This window comes from Panthera onca, chromosome D3, assembly GCF_046562875.1.
Source record: "Panthera onca isolate mPanOnc1 chromosome D3, mPanOnc1 haplotype 2, whole genome shotgun sequence".
Lineage (NCBI taxonomy): Eukaryota > Metazoa > Chordata > Mammalia > Carnivora > Felidae > Panthera > Panthera onca.
In genome coordinates this window covers 92395817-92408129 of record NC_138350.1, presented here as the reverse complement: position 1 = coordinate 92408129, position 12313 = coordinate 92395817, and positions in this window count along the sequence as shown.

The following is a 12313-nucleotide window of genomic DNA, read 5'->3' as shown; positions in this document are numbered from 1 at the left end:
GGGGTCCGGGTGCCCGCAGACCGGTGAGGTAGCATGGTTGTCCTCCCGCATTAGAGTGACCCTGGGGACACGGCTTGAACGGTCCTCTCCGCGGATGGCGGAACCAGACTGAGTGGGTGGTTTGAAGGCCACACACTCAAGTTATTTTCTATGTCGGCGATCGTCACACACGTGGGTCGCTGCCAGGTTCGAGCACAGTGGAGACGCTCAGGTGCACAGAGGCTGCTCATCTTGTGTGAGGTCGCCCACTGGCAGGCTGGTGTGTGGAGTCTGAGCACAGGCAGTCTGCGTTTGGAGCCTGCCTTCCGACGACGTGTCCCAGGCGGTCCCGCACATTGCCGGCGGTGAGATGAGGCGGGAGTCGTTCGCGTGGGCGAGCGGCCCGGAGCTGGAGAGGGAGGTTAGTGGAGGGGCGGGATGGGAGGGGCAGCGTCACGGAGCAGGGAGCGTGCTGGTCTCGGCTGCCGATCTGGCGCAGAGGCCAGAGGAAGGAGGCTCTGGGATGCCCGTCGCGGTGCTGGTGTGGGCACCTGCGTGCACCTTGGAGGCACTTCCGGAATGGCACAGCCTGCCGACCCAGCACTCTGCTGAAAGGCCTTATTTGGATGGGCCAGAGGATGGGGGGGCCTCACGTGACGTCACATCCTCAGTGAGGAAGTGAGCGTTCTCCAGGGGCGCAGACCCCACGGCCTGTGATGGGCTTGCCCGTGTGTTGCGTGTGCTTTTGCTGCGCAACCTGTGCTCCCGGAGCCCTCGGTCTAACCCTCTCCCACTGAGTACTCACTATTTTGTTGGACGTCCTTCTCCCTCCCAGACTACGTTTCCTGAGGATGGATCTGTGCCCGACTTTCTCATCTTTGTCCTCAGCACACACTGGCTGGCTGACGGGCTCGCTCATTTAGTGGTGGGTGAGCCTGAGAAATGTTTCCAGACCTGACGTTAGGCGAAAGGCTGGAAGCGGGCCTGGCCTTTGTGGGTCACGGAAACCAGATCTGGGTGAGGACGCCGACACCGTTTATAATCACCACCGGCACTGGAGCGTCAAGAATCCACATTGCATCAAGCATGGAACGAACCATTTTGGAGGAACGTTGAGCAGGTAATAAAAATGAGTTATAGACCTGATCGCCCACCCTTCAACTTTCGCACCATGAAGAGCCTCGCAATTTTGTTTCAAAACAGTCAAGGGCTTCTTTGTGATACTTTCCTGCAAGTTTAATCGCAGTGATATTTCAATGCCAAGGAGAGTAATTTGCAGCATGAAAATGGCATTTGATGTGCAATCCCTTACGTTTTAAAACCTCTGCATAAAAGTGAGCATTTGGTAGTGGTACTGGTGGAATTGTCATTTCCTGCTTAACTTTCAAAGAAATTGAAGTCAAATGTCTATATTAACGTTTATAAAATTTTAAGAGTGACTCCCGTGTTGCGTACTTAGCCTCAGTGCTCTGCTGTGTGTGTGTCTGCTGGTCTCCGTCCCCCAGAGCGGGTCCCGCGCACCTGCGCCCCACGCCCCCAACACAGACAAAGGCACTCAGGGCATACAGAACTTGCAATTGAAGATTGTTCATTTTAGTAGAAAAAGTATTTTTTGTTAATACCAAAAGTCCTAGGCACACTCTGAATACTGTAAAGGTGATGGTATTTGGCAGTTAGAGAAAACGATCTTCGTGCAAATGGCCGGTCTGGAGGGCTGGGAAGCCTCATGTGAGGAAACGCATCCCTGTTTCTTCTCACACGTCTCTGTCTGGCGAGCAGGTGGTTTTACACTTGGCTCTGTGGGGCAGCCGGGCCTGGGTCGTGCTGTGCGTCCCCAGGGCACCGAGGACCTTTATTAAGGCCCCGAAGACCATGCAAAGAGGAGCCTAATTGAAGAGTTGAGTCTCCCATCTGATTCTAGCCCTGAGGGGCCTCCGGCTCTGCAGACAGCAAGAGACCCCAGACCCCAAAACCCCAGAGAGAGGAGGGAGCTGGTCCGCAAGGGCAGCGACATGGCAGCTTCGGAGCGGCAGAACCCCGAGTGTGGACGCCGACACCCAGATAGGACCTGGAGTCTAGATGGTGCCTTGGGGGTGCCCAGAGGAGGGACACCGGTGGAGGTGGAAAGGCCATCTCCTCAGGCAGAGGCTGATCCCAGGACATGGTTCTCGTCCTGAGCAGAACCTCTGATGCAGGAAAGTGAGGCAGGTTCCAAGGATGGTGACCAGCCCCTGGTGGCTCACCCATCTGGAGCATCGGACTCAGGTACTTAGAAGAGCACTGACTGGTCAACATCAGAAATCTTGAGACAAGCCTTACCAGGAACTTTTTGGACAATAACACCAAAAATAAAACAGAGATGGACGGGACGAGGGCAAACGTCTGGTGATGCACCAAAGCTCACCGTGCCCTCCCGGCTGGCGGCTGCTGCCCCCCGCCCGCGCTGACCCCGTGTCCAGGTGGGGCCGCTGACACGACCCTGCTCATCCTCGATGCTGAGGACAGTGGCAGTGACGTGAACTCAGTGGAAAAGGGAGTGGTATGCTCTAGACCCTGGGGGCCTCCTGGGTCCCAGACCCCCACACGGCATCCCGTTCAGCGCTTTGAACTTAACTGTGAGGGGGGCACATCTGGGGACTTCATGGAGGAGGTTTAAGTCTGACAACCAAAGAATAAATGAGAAGTCCGAGCAGACTTGATGCTTATGGGACTCGGTTAATTCTTTGCTCCCACGTTTGTGGAGTATTTTATTCGGTTTCTGCTTCCCTGAAAAACACGTTAGCCGCTTTCCACCACCTCACAGCGTCTCCGGGTGACGTCCTTGCTCCCGGAGTGGCGTCCTTCTCGGTGCGTGCTCGGAAAGCTTTGCATACTTTCGGCTTTTCTTTTCTGACCTTATTCTCTTTATATTGGGCACTTTTGTGCAATGCACGAACTCTCGTGTCGGTTTGTAACTTCGATGAAGTCAGAGAGGTGTTCTCACTCCCACCACAGGACGCATCGTGAGCTGGGGGTAAGGAGAGAATGCTAGAAGGTTCTAGATGTTCTCCTTTTCCCCTCGTAGATTCTGCTAAGAAAGCTTCTGCTTGGTGGAAAGGAGCTCCTTAGACAATAAGCCTGTGTCCTGGTGGGTCGGCCTGATGTGCCAACTTTCCTGTAACTTTCCTGTCACTTTACTGTAACTTTAATGGTGTCAGTGGAATGTAGGACTATGCCCGCTGGGATTTTTTTAAGCTCCACATTGAACTATGTTTTCATTGAATACAATTACAAAAGAACATAATATCTCAAATTTTTGAGTCACAATCTTAGGCTTATTACTGTCAAAAAGCAATTACGAGCTATTTTTATGCAAAGCTCAAACATAAAATTAAAGACTCCGAAATGAAAGAGAAACATTTTTAACCGTACTATCCAGTGTTCACAACAGTATCTATGAGCCAAATGTGGAACATAGAAAATATGCACATTCTGCAACCCATGGAGGGTGTTTACAGAGATAAACTGGAAGAATAATTTGGGCCAGCTGTTTGTAGTAACTTTATTTCTATGCTTGCTGATAGATTAGTGCACAGAAGAGTCAGGAGAAAAGATTGTATTGAGATGTTTAAAATCTTGAAATAAACCAACTTCTTTTGAAGGCAGTTTTTAAAGCCAGAGACGGGACCGTTGGAGAACCAGTCTGAACACCCTGGGTGGGTGGACCGCAGCTCCGGAACGCTGGGCTCCGTGAGGCCTCGAGGACTCAGTGTAAGCTGGGGGTCACTGGGGCATCAGGGCAAGAGGGCCCAAGTCAGAAAAGGCCCGAGAAGGCTGAGCACTTGCAGGCTTCCACACACAGGCACTTGCCTCAAAGGTCAGGGAGCCCCGGTGGTCGGCAAACCCTGGTGGCCAGCAGACCCCGGGGTCAGGGAGTCCCGACGGTCAGCGAGCCCCGGGGGTCAGGGATCCCGGGTGGTCAGGCAGCAAAGGTCACGGTGCCGTTGCTCCCCGCAGAGGTGGGTGCCCTCCCCGCTGTGCTGACCGGGGCGGGGGGGGGCGGTTTGGGGCGGCTGAGGACCTCACTGGGTCACCGGGTGAGTACGACGGGTGGACGGTGGCAGGTTGGTGCCGACGTTTGGACCGTGACCGTCGCGGTGGGTCTTGTTTTGCTGCTGCTGAGTTCTGAAATCCCAAACTGCTGGTGGCTTTGCCTCTGAACACCTAGGTGCTCCCTGTGTCCCTGCACGGACGTTTTACTGGGGACACCTGTTTCTCCCCGTGCTGCCCTTTGGTACCTGCCATCTCCTCTCACCGACCGTCAGAACCGGAGCCGGTGGCGCTGGTGGAAGAGGTCTTTCCTCGGGACTTCCGGTCCCAGGATCAACTCCACTGCAGGCAGCGGGCGCATCACTCAGGGTGTAGAGCCGTGGGGTGGAGGCCACCCAGAGAGGCCAGACCCACGTCTAACGGAAGCTAAGGGTGAACTTACGGCTTTCTGGCAGGTCTGGTGAACTCCGTAGGGCCCTCTGTCCGAGGTCTGTCCCTTCTATGGGCCGGATGCAGATAGGCCACACTGGCAGCACAGCCCACCAAGGAGGCTTTTGGGATTCACTTTTAGAACTTCAGGAAGTCTTTACCTCCTGATCGGATGAAACATTTATGGCCCACTGTGCTGGGAAGCTATCCTTCGGGGACACACGGCACCAGCCGGCACCAGAGGACAGCGTCTGTCTTCCCCAGTTAGGAACAGAGGGTGTGGGGCGCAGGGAGCGTCTGTGGCCCCTTTGTTTGGCATGCGTCCCTTTTACTTTTCAAAGGTGGATCGTATTTCCAAAGTTCGGGGACTTATTCAAGGACAGGGTCAGAGACCGCAAGCTGTCAGGCCTCGCGGTGAACGTGGTCACGCTCTGGCCACACGCGGCAGTTAACCAGACTGCGTCTTCCCTGGGGGTCCTTCCGGGCCGCAGAGACACGTGGCGTGAACGAAGCAGGAGGAACAGAGTGTCCCGACCCCCCCCCCCCCCCCCAGGACACACGTGTGCACACGCCGTGGGGCGGCTGGGCCGGCACAGCTGACCCGAGGGCAGGGAGCAGGGAGCACGTCCCCCGGCTCTGGGCCAGGCCCTTTGCCGAGCCCTGATTTCAGGTCCTCGCGAGTGCTCCCGGGACGGTCACAGTAGCCACAATTAGCAAACAAGTGTATGGATAATCCCACGCGCTCCCACAAAGATTTCCTGTGTTCGCAGACCAACCCATTTCCTGCTCCAGTGAACCGTCGTGTTGTTAATTTGCGCGGCCTCACCCCTGGGTGAGGGAAATACCTGCCCTCTTTCCAGGCGTCCGTTAGTATTGTTTTAAGTTACATGTATAATGCATGAGAAGACTGTTTGTCAAACATTCCGGGCCAGCAGCCCACACACTGGCTCAGGCGGCAGTGGTCACTCCGACGAGGCTGCGAGGACACAGGCCCGGGGCTTGTCTGTCTTTATTCGGAACCAGCTTTCCTGAGACGTGACTCACACCACACGGCTCGTCCTCTGGAACTGCCAGTTCGGTGGCTTTAGGCCACTCACAGGTGTGCACACCTATCGCTGTGCTCACGCTGCAAAGTTCTCGCCGCCCCAAGGAGGCCCCGTGCCCTTTAGCTTTGCCCCCGTGCCCGCCTCCCCCCCCCCCCCCAGGCTCCCCCAGCACCGCGGCCCCCGGCAGCCGCCAGTTCACTCTCTGCCCACGGAAGGTCCCCATCAACGGGACCGTGAAACGTGGTCCTTTGTCTGCCAAGGTCCATCCGCGTTGCGGCGCTCGAAAGCTCTTCATTCCGTTTTATCTTTCCGCTGATTCTATCCCGTCGTGTGGATTTGCCTCTTTTTCTATCCGCTTATGAGCCGGTAGACATTTGGTTGGCTGTTGAGAAAAATGCTGGTCTTGGATTCGTATTCTAGTGTTTTCCCCCAGTGTTAAAGTCATGTGAATACGAGTCAAGACGACATTATAAGATCTTGAAGCTGGATGAACTGTGTTGTGTTATTAAGACCTATTGAAGACATCTGACTGCCAGCTCTCCCTCCTGGCAGCTCAAGGGTCTCCCGGTCTTTCCTGTTTCCTGCTCGTGGCGTCTTGATTTCCCTGGAGTAGGGACACCTGTTGAGAAGGGCCAGGGTCTCAGGTTCACCCTGCACCCAAGCAGTTGGGTCAGGCCACAGGTCTGACCAGAAGCGCGCTTGGAATCAGGTCACAAAGGAGGAGAGCTGAGCAGAGGTCCCGTCTGCATCCTGCCTCAGGGGCAGGTGGGTTATGCAGCGGGGGTGTCTGTGCACGGGGGCCATCAGATGGCCTCAGCTCTGTCAACTGGTGAGGCGACACGAATCAATGTCACCGCACTGGGATGACTTGGGGTGCCACATGCCCTGGACTGTCTCCCTTTCCTGTGCCATTTAAAATTTGTTTTTAATGTTTACTCATTTATGAGACAGAAACATCAGCTCAGTTGTGATCACGTGACGTTCGGCATCGCACTCGTATTGCAAGACATCTCTTGTTTATCAGGTTAAAGTTCATTAGAAGTGTTCGCTCGCCTTGCGGGACACGTGCAAAACAAGTTACTCGCAACCCAAGGTTTTACGGTTTGCATTTCTCACGGTCTCCTCATTTGTTCATCTGTCGACGGACACTTGGGTTGTTTGCACATCCGGGCTATTGTGACTCTGCTAAGGGAAATAAGCCAGACAAGGAAGGGAAGCTCTATGTGAGTCACTCATGCGGAATCTAAAAAAGTCGAACTTGCAGAAACAGAGAGAGGTGGTCCCCAGTGGTGGGGTTGGGGGCAGATGTTGGTCTAAGGACACAAAGTTCTGGTTATAAGGCCAATGAATTCTAGAGTTTAAGGGACTGCACGGTGACCACGGTTAACACTCTATGTGCACACACAGAATGGTAAGCGTGTGAGGGGATTGGTGTGATAAGCAGCTTGACTCTAGAAATCATTTCACTACGTGCGTGTATGTCAAACATCACGTTTCGTCCCTTCAGTATATATAATCTTTATTTAAAACAGCGGGTGCTGGCGTTTGGACAGAGATAGACGTATCATGCATTCAGGTACCCAGCTCTGCACAGATCACCGAGTGTCCCCGTTAAAGAGATGGTTGAATTTTCTCAGACGTCTGTGCAGCATTTTTGGAGATGCTTATGTGGCTTTTTTTCTTAGATATATGAGTATGGCTAATTAATGGAATCCATTTCTGTTTTTTTTTAATGCTTATTATTATTATTTTGAGAGAGAGACGGAGCATGAACGGGGGAGGGGCAGATCGAGAGAGGGAGACACAGAATCCGAAGCAGGCTCCAGGCTCTGAGCTGTCAGCACAGAGCCTGACGCAGGGCTCGAACTCACGAGCCAGGAGATCACGACCTGAGCTGAAGTCGGATGCTTAACCGACTGAGCCACCCAGGCGCCCCTATATTAGATTTATTTTTAATCCTAGGCAGCTGCTGAGCGTTTGGTACATTCGATGTTAAGACAAATAGTGCCTTTTTATTGTGCTATCTCAGTAAGTGTTCTTTGTGTCCTGGAAGATAGGGTGTGGTTTGTAGCTGTTGTACAAGTGGAATTTGTTAATTGTCGTGTTCTAATGTTTCAGAAAATCTGCCCCCATGTGTTACCCATTTGTCCTCTCAGTTGTTGAGGAACGCAAATCTATCATGATTGTGGGTTTGCTCATTTGTTTGTTTGCCGGTAACAAATTCTCCTAGGTTTTGCTGCCTGGAAAATTCTTACCATACCATGATTCTTGGTGGATATTTGTGCTGGATACAGATGTCCAGGGTGAATGTTCTGTCTTTTAGCAATTTGAAAATATCATTTCATTGTCTTCTGGGCTTTGTTTTTTGTGTTGAGGAATCAGCCCTCAGTCTAAAGCTTTTTCCTTTAAATGTGATATGACATTTTTCCCCCTCTTATTGCCTTTAAGATTTTCTCTCTTTAAAAAAAAGCAATTTTCTTATAATGTGCTCATGTAGATTTATTTTCTCACTGGTGTTCATAGGACTTCTTGAATCTGTGGCTTAACATCTTTCAACATTCTGAACACTCTCCTTAGATATAGTCTCTGGAACATTTTCGATTTTCCCTCTTAGATTCCAAATGCACACAGGACGTCCCTCCTCTGATCTCTCCGCTTTCAGACTTTCCAATTTATTTTCCATTCTTTTGTCTCTCTGTGCTTCATCCTGGATATTTTCTTCTGGCCAAACCCACCAGATCACTAATTCTCTCTTCAACTATACCTCCTGTGATAATATCAGAGCTCGTATCTGATATCAGTCTGATATCTTATCTTCAGCTTATCTAACCTGTATCTATGTCAGAGTTTTAAAGTTTGTCTTCTCTATTTTTAGGGTTTTAAGCTGGCCACTGTCGTCCTCACCCCGTCCCTTTGCCTCTAGCTCTGCAGACCGCGGATGCGGCCAGAAGTTCTATACGGCTCTCCCGTGCTTTCTCTGGGAGTCAGGGCCGCCCCTCGCTCTCTCTGACCAGTAGAATCTGGTGGAGGTGATGCTGCAGAAACTCTGAGCCTGTACCTCTGCTGTCCCACCCTCACACCCCAAACACCCCGGCCACCACGTGAGGGATGTGGCGAGCCTGACGAAGGGTGAGAAAGGCACGGGCATGCCGGCCCTTGCACTGACCTTGTCCTCATGGAGGTTCTGGACGTGAGGGAAGTCCCAGCTGAGCCTGGCCTGGCCCAGACAGGCTGCCCTCTGAGGTGACCTTGACCTGTTGGGCTAGATAAGCGCATTCTTGCTTTAAGCCTTCAAGTATGAGGTGGTTTGTTGCATATTTCTCTGTTGCATTCTGAACCGTTAAAAAAGTTCTTTAAGCATATATTTTTTAAAATGTTTATTTATTTTGAGAGAAAGAGAGAGAGAGTAAGCAGGGGAGGGGCAGAGAGAGAGAGGGAGAGAGAGAATCCCAAGTAGGCTCCTCACTGTCAGTGCAGAGCCCGACACGGGGCTCAAACCCACGAACTGTGAGATCATGACCTGAGCTGGAACCAAGAGTCGGACACTTAACTGACTGAGCCCCCGGGAGCCCCCGTTTGCGTTCTACATCCAGGCGCCTCGGGTGTGGTTGTGCCGTGGGCCTGTTCTCTCAGTTTTGGTCTTGTTAACTGCTTTGCTGAGGAGTCTGCTCATTGTTGATACAGGGATGGGCACTGCATGTGAAAAACTTAGAAATAGTTTGAGAATTACGCTTTTTTTAGACTATGTTTGCTTCTGGGAGGCAGTTAAGGGCCCTTCATCCAGTTTCACGAGCTGGAGTGTAAGGAGCTTGCTCTCAGCAATAGGGTCCCAGCCCAAAGTGTAGGGCCTCTACCAGTCTTCCTTTCAAAGCCAGACTCCAGGTTTTTACTCACGAGACCGAGAGGCTGTTAGACGCCTGTTGGGTCTCTCGCCTCCTCCTTGGGGGCACATTGCCCTCAGGGGAAGGTGGATCCAGGTGCTGTGTTCCCTTTCCCGTGGTTCGTCCTCCTCCCAGGCCTTGGTGGCAAAGTCCTCCACTGCCTTGCTTTTGTCTTGTGACCTTTATGCAGAGTTAGTTTTTTAAAAACAGACTTTGTGCCTGTTCGCATGAGAGTTAGAATGATCTGGATCTGCACGATGAGAAACAGAAGTACATAAGGACGTAAACCATTTTTTATAATTTTTAGAAGCCTTGGAGGGAGACCGAGCACGAGCAGGGGAGGGGCAGAGACAGGGGGAGAGAGAGAATCCCAAGCAGGCTCCGTGCTGTCAGCATAGAGCCCGGCGTGGGGCTCGAACCCACAAACCACGAGATCATGACCTGAGCCCAAGCCAAGAGTCGGACACCTAACCGACTGAGCCCCCCAGGCCCCCTGTTTTGTATTTTAAGTATAAAAAAGTACAAAGAAAAACATAGTAGCCACTGACATTCCCACCACCCAGATCTTAGCACGTTGGTTGGGGTTTAGGCCCTCCTGGGAAGCTTTAAATGTGGTCAGTGTTCTCAGGGGGCCCAGGAAAGCGTCGGGCTGAGAGTGACGCATCAGAAAGAGAAGAAGGACACGGGCTTGGGGTCTTGAGGACGTCTGTATGCACTCAGGGGGCAAGACAATGGCCTGGATTGGATGTTGGTGATATTTCAGCACTTTTTTGGGGATACATTTCCAGTGATTCCTAGCGCTTCGGGAGGAGGAAGCCCCAAGGACTCCTTCTCGTTTGTGGAATGTTCTGGGTTATATGATTGTTTGGCTTTTAATAGAACTGTAATCTTTAAGGGGCCTGTGCATGTTGAATAGAAACTATTAACACAGCTTCTGTTAGAGAATCACCGAATGTTATTCCCTCATTTGGAAGGGCAGGAGGTGATAAACCAGTTTACATGAATACATTTACTTTATCCACCAATTTACTGAGTGCCCATGGACCTTCTGAAGGAAAAATCCATTCAAATGAATACCTGATGAAGAGCTCAGGACGTCTGGCTGCATAGAGGACCTCAGCCATGCATTTCTGAAATTCCCTTTGAAATCCCAAGGACATAGTTTAGCTTAGAAATGCATTATTAATGTTCCAATTAATATAAAATTCTCTGTTGTATTTTTGGTGACTTGAATAAGAACCGATAAATCTTATAAACTACAACGCAAATTGCAGCAAAAATACTTTACAACATTTTCCACTCCAGAAGTACAAGCTCCCTTTATAATTTTGTACGCTTGGCATTGGGTTTTCTTACCTGCCCTTGCTACTAGACGGAGATGCGGGTCTTCTGTGTTTACGCTGAATCCTAGACGCGACGCCTCTTACGACCAAGCTCCTCGGTTCCCCCCGCAAACAATGACTGCGCCCGGATCATCATAATTAGAAGCTGGAGATTAATGGAGCACCTTTAAAGATTGCTCGCCGTGATGCCAAATATTTGCACGACTCCCCGAAATTTGCAAATTGTGTGCTATTTAGCATTAATCGATGCCAAGTGAGTTCTTGCCTACTGCTCCCGGTTGAAGGCAGGTTTGTGTACGGAAAACGCAGGGCTGAGAATTTCTCCGCAGGTAATGAGGCCTGTGATGGCGCTCTGGAGCATTTACCCGCCTGCAGGAAATAACAGAAATCTGAGCAAAATCAGGGCTTCCTTTGAAACTCTTGCAGAAAACCAGTCATATGGACGCACATCTGCCTCCGGATGGATGCTCTGGGGGGGCCCTTTGAGGAGGAGAACGCATCACAGAATCGTGCTTCCTGCACTTCCCTTCCTCTTTGACTCTCGAGGTTTTCCCGGGAATCTGCCGTTGCCCCTCCCACGGCCCTCCACTCACCCACCTGAGTCCCGGAGGGTCTCGCTCCTTACCCTGGGACGGCATTCTTCTTCCTCTGCCTCAGTTTCCGGGCGCGAGCGCGCCCTGCCCTCCCCCGTCACCTGTCACTGGGGCGCGGCCGCATTGTCCTCTCCATCGTCTCCCTCCTGACACGTTCGGATCATTCTACGGACGCTGCCCACGGGAGTCAAAAGTAGTACTCCGGGCCGTACGTGTTTCTGGAATTCTCGCGTCAGGTCTGACGTTATTTGCAACTTCTCGGACTCAGGGAAAACCCGCAGACCGAGCTCCTGTTAAGACGTGTAAGGAGGCGGTGCCCTTGGCTGCAGCGGGGCAGGACTGGCACCCGACCAGGCCAGGCCGCGGGAGGGGCCCCTGGGGGACGTCCCGAGTCCTCCCGGAGGCAGTGATGAGCAGGGCGCTGCCTGTGGCTTCAGGCCGCGCAAGGGGTTTCCATTTCACAGACGGGATGACTTTCTAGCGGACGGCGGTCACCGGCTGGGCGCTGGCCTCTGGCGCTACGTTGGGGTGCGGCCGGCGGCAGCGGGCCCCCCGCTCTCTGCTCGGCCGGCGGGGGCACCGAGCTTTGCCAGACGCGTGTGCTCCGGGCTGGCGGCCGCCTCTCAGGCCCGGCCAGGGCTTTCATGTTCGTTTCAGTGGTGCCTCGGATAATAAGCCTGGCGCGTACCGTTGGTGGGCTGATGCCTTTACCACGGGCATCTCTCTTTTCTCTTTCGGCTCTTAATTTTCCGGCCCTCATGTAGGCGAAGACGGTTCAAAAAACCCACCGGCCGGCCAACCGACCGCCCCAGGCTCCCAGCCCCCCCTTGTCTGAAGCTTGCGGCACCAGAGGCTACTTGAAATCAGGGCGCCCTCTGCTGGGGGCAGAGTGGCCTTCGTTGTACAGAGCGTGCCCGGGTGGGATTCGTTGTAAAGGGATTCGGCCGAGTCCAAGTGCTTGATCGTGGGAGTGGTGTGGGCACCGTTTGCACGTCAGGCACACTCTCGTTTCA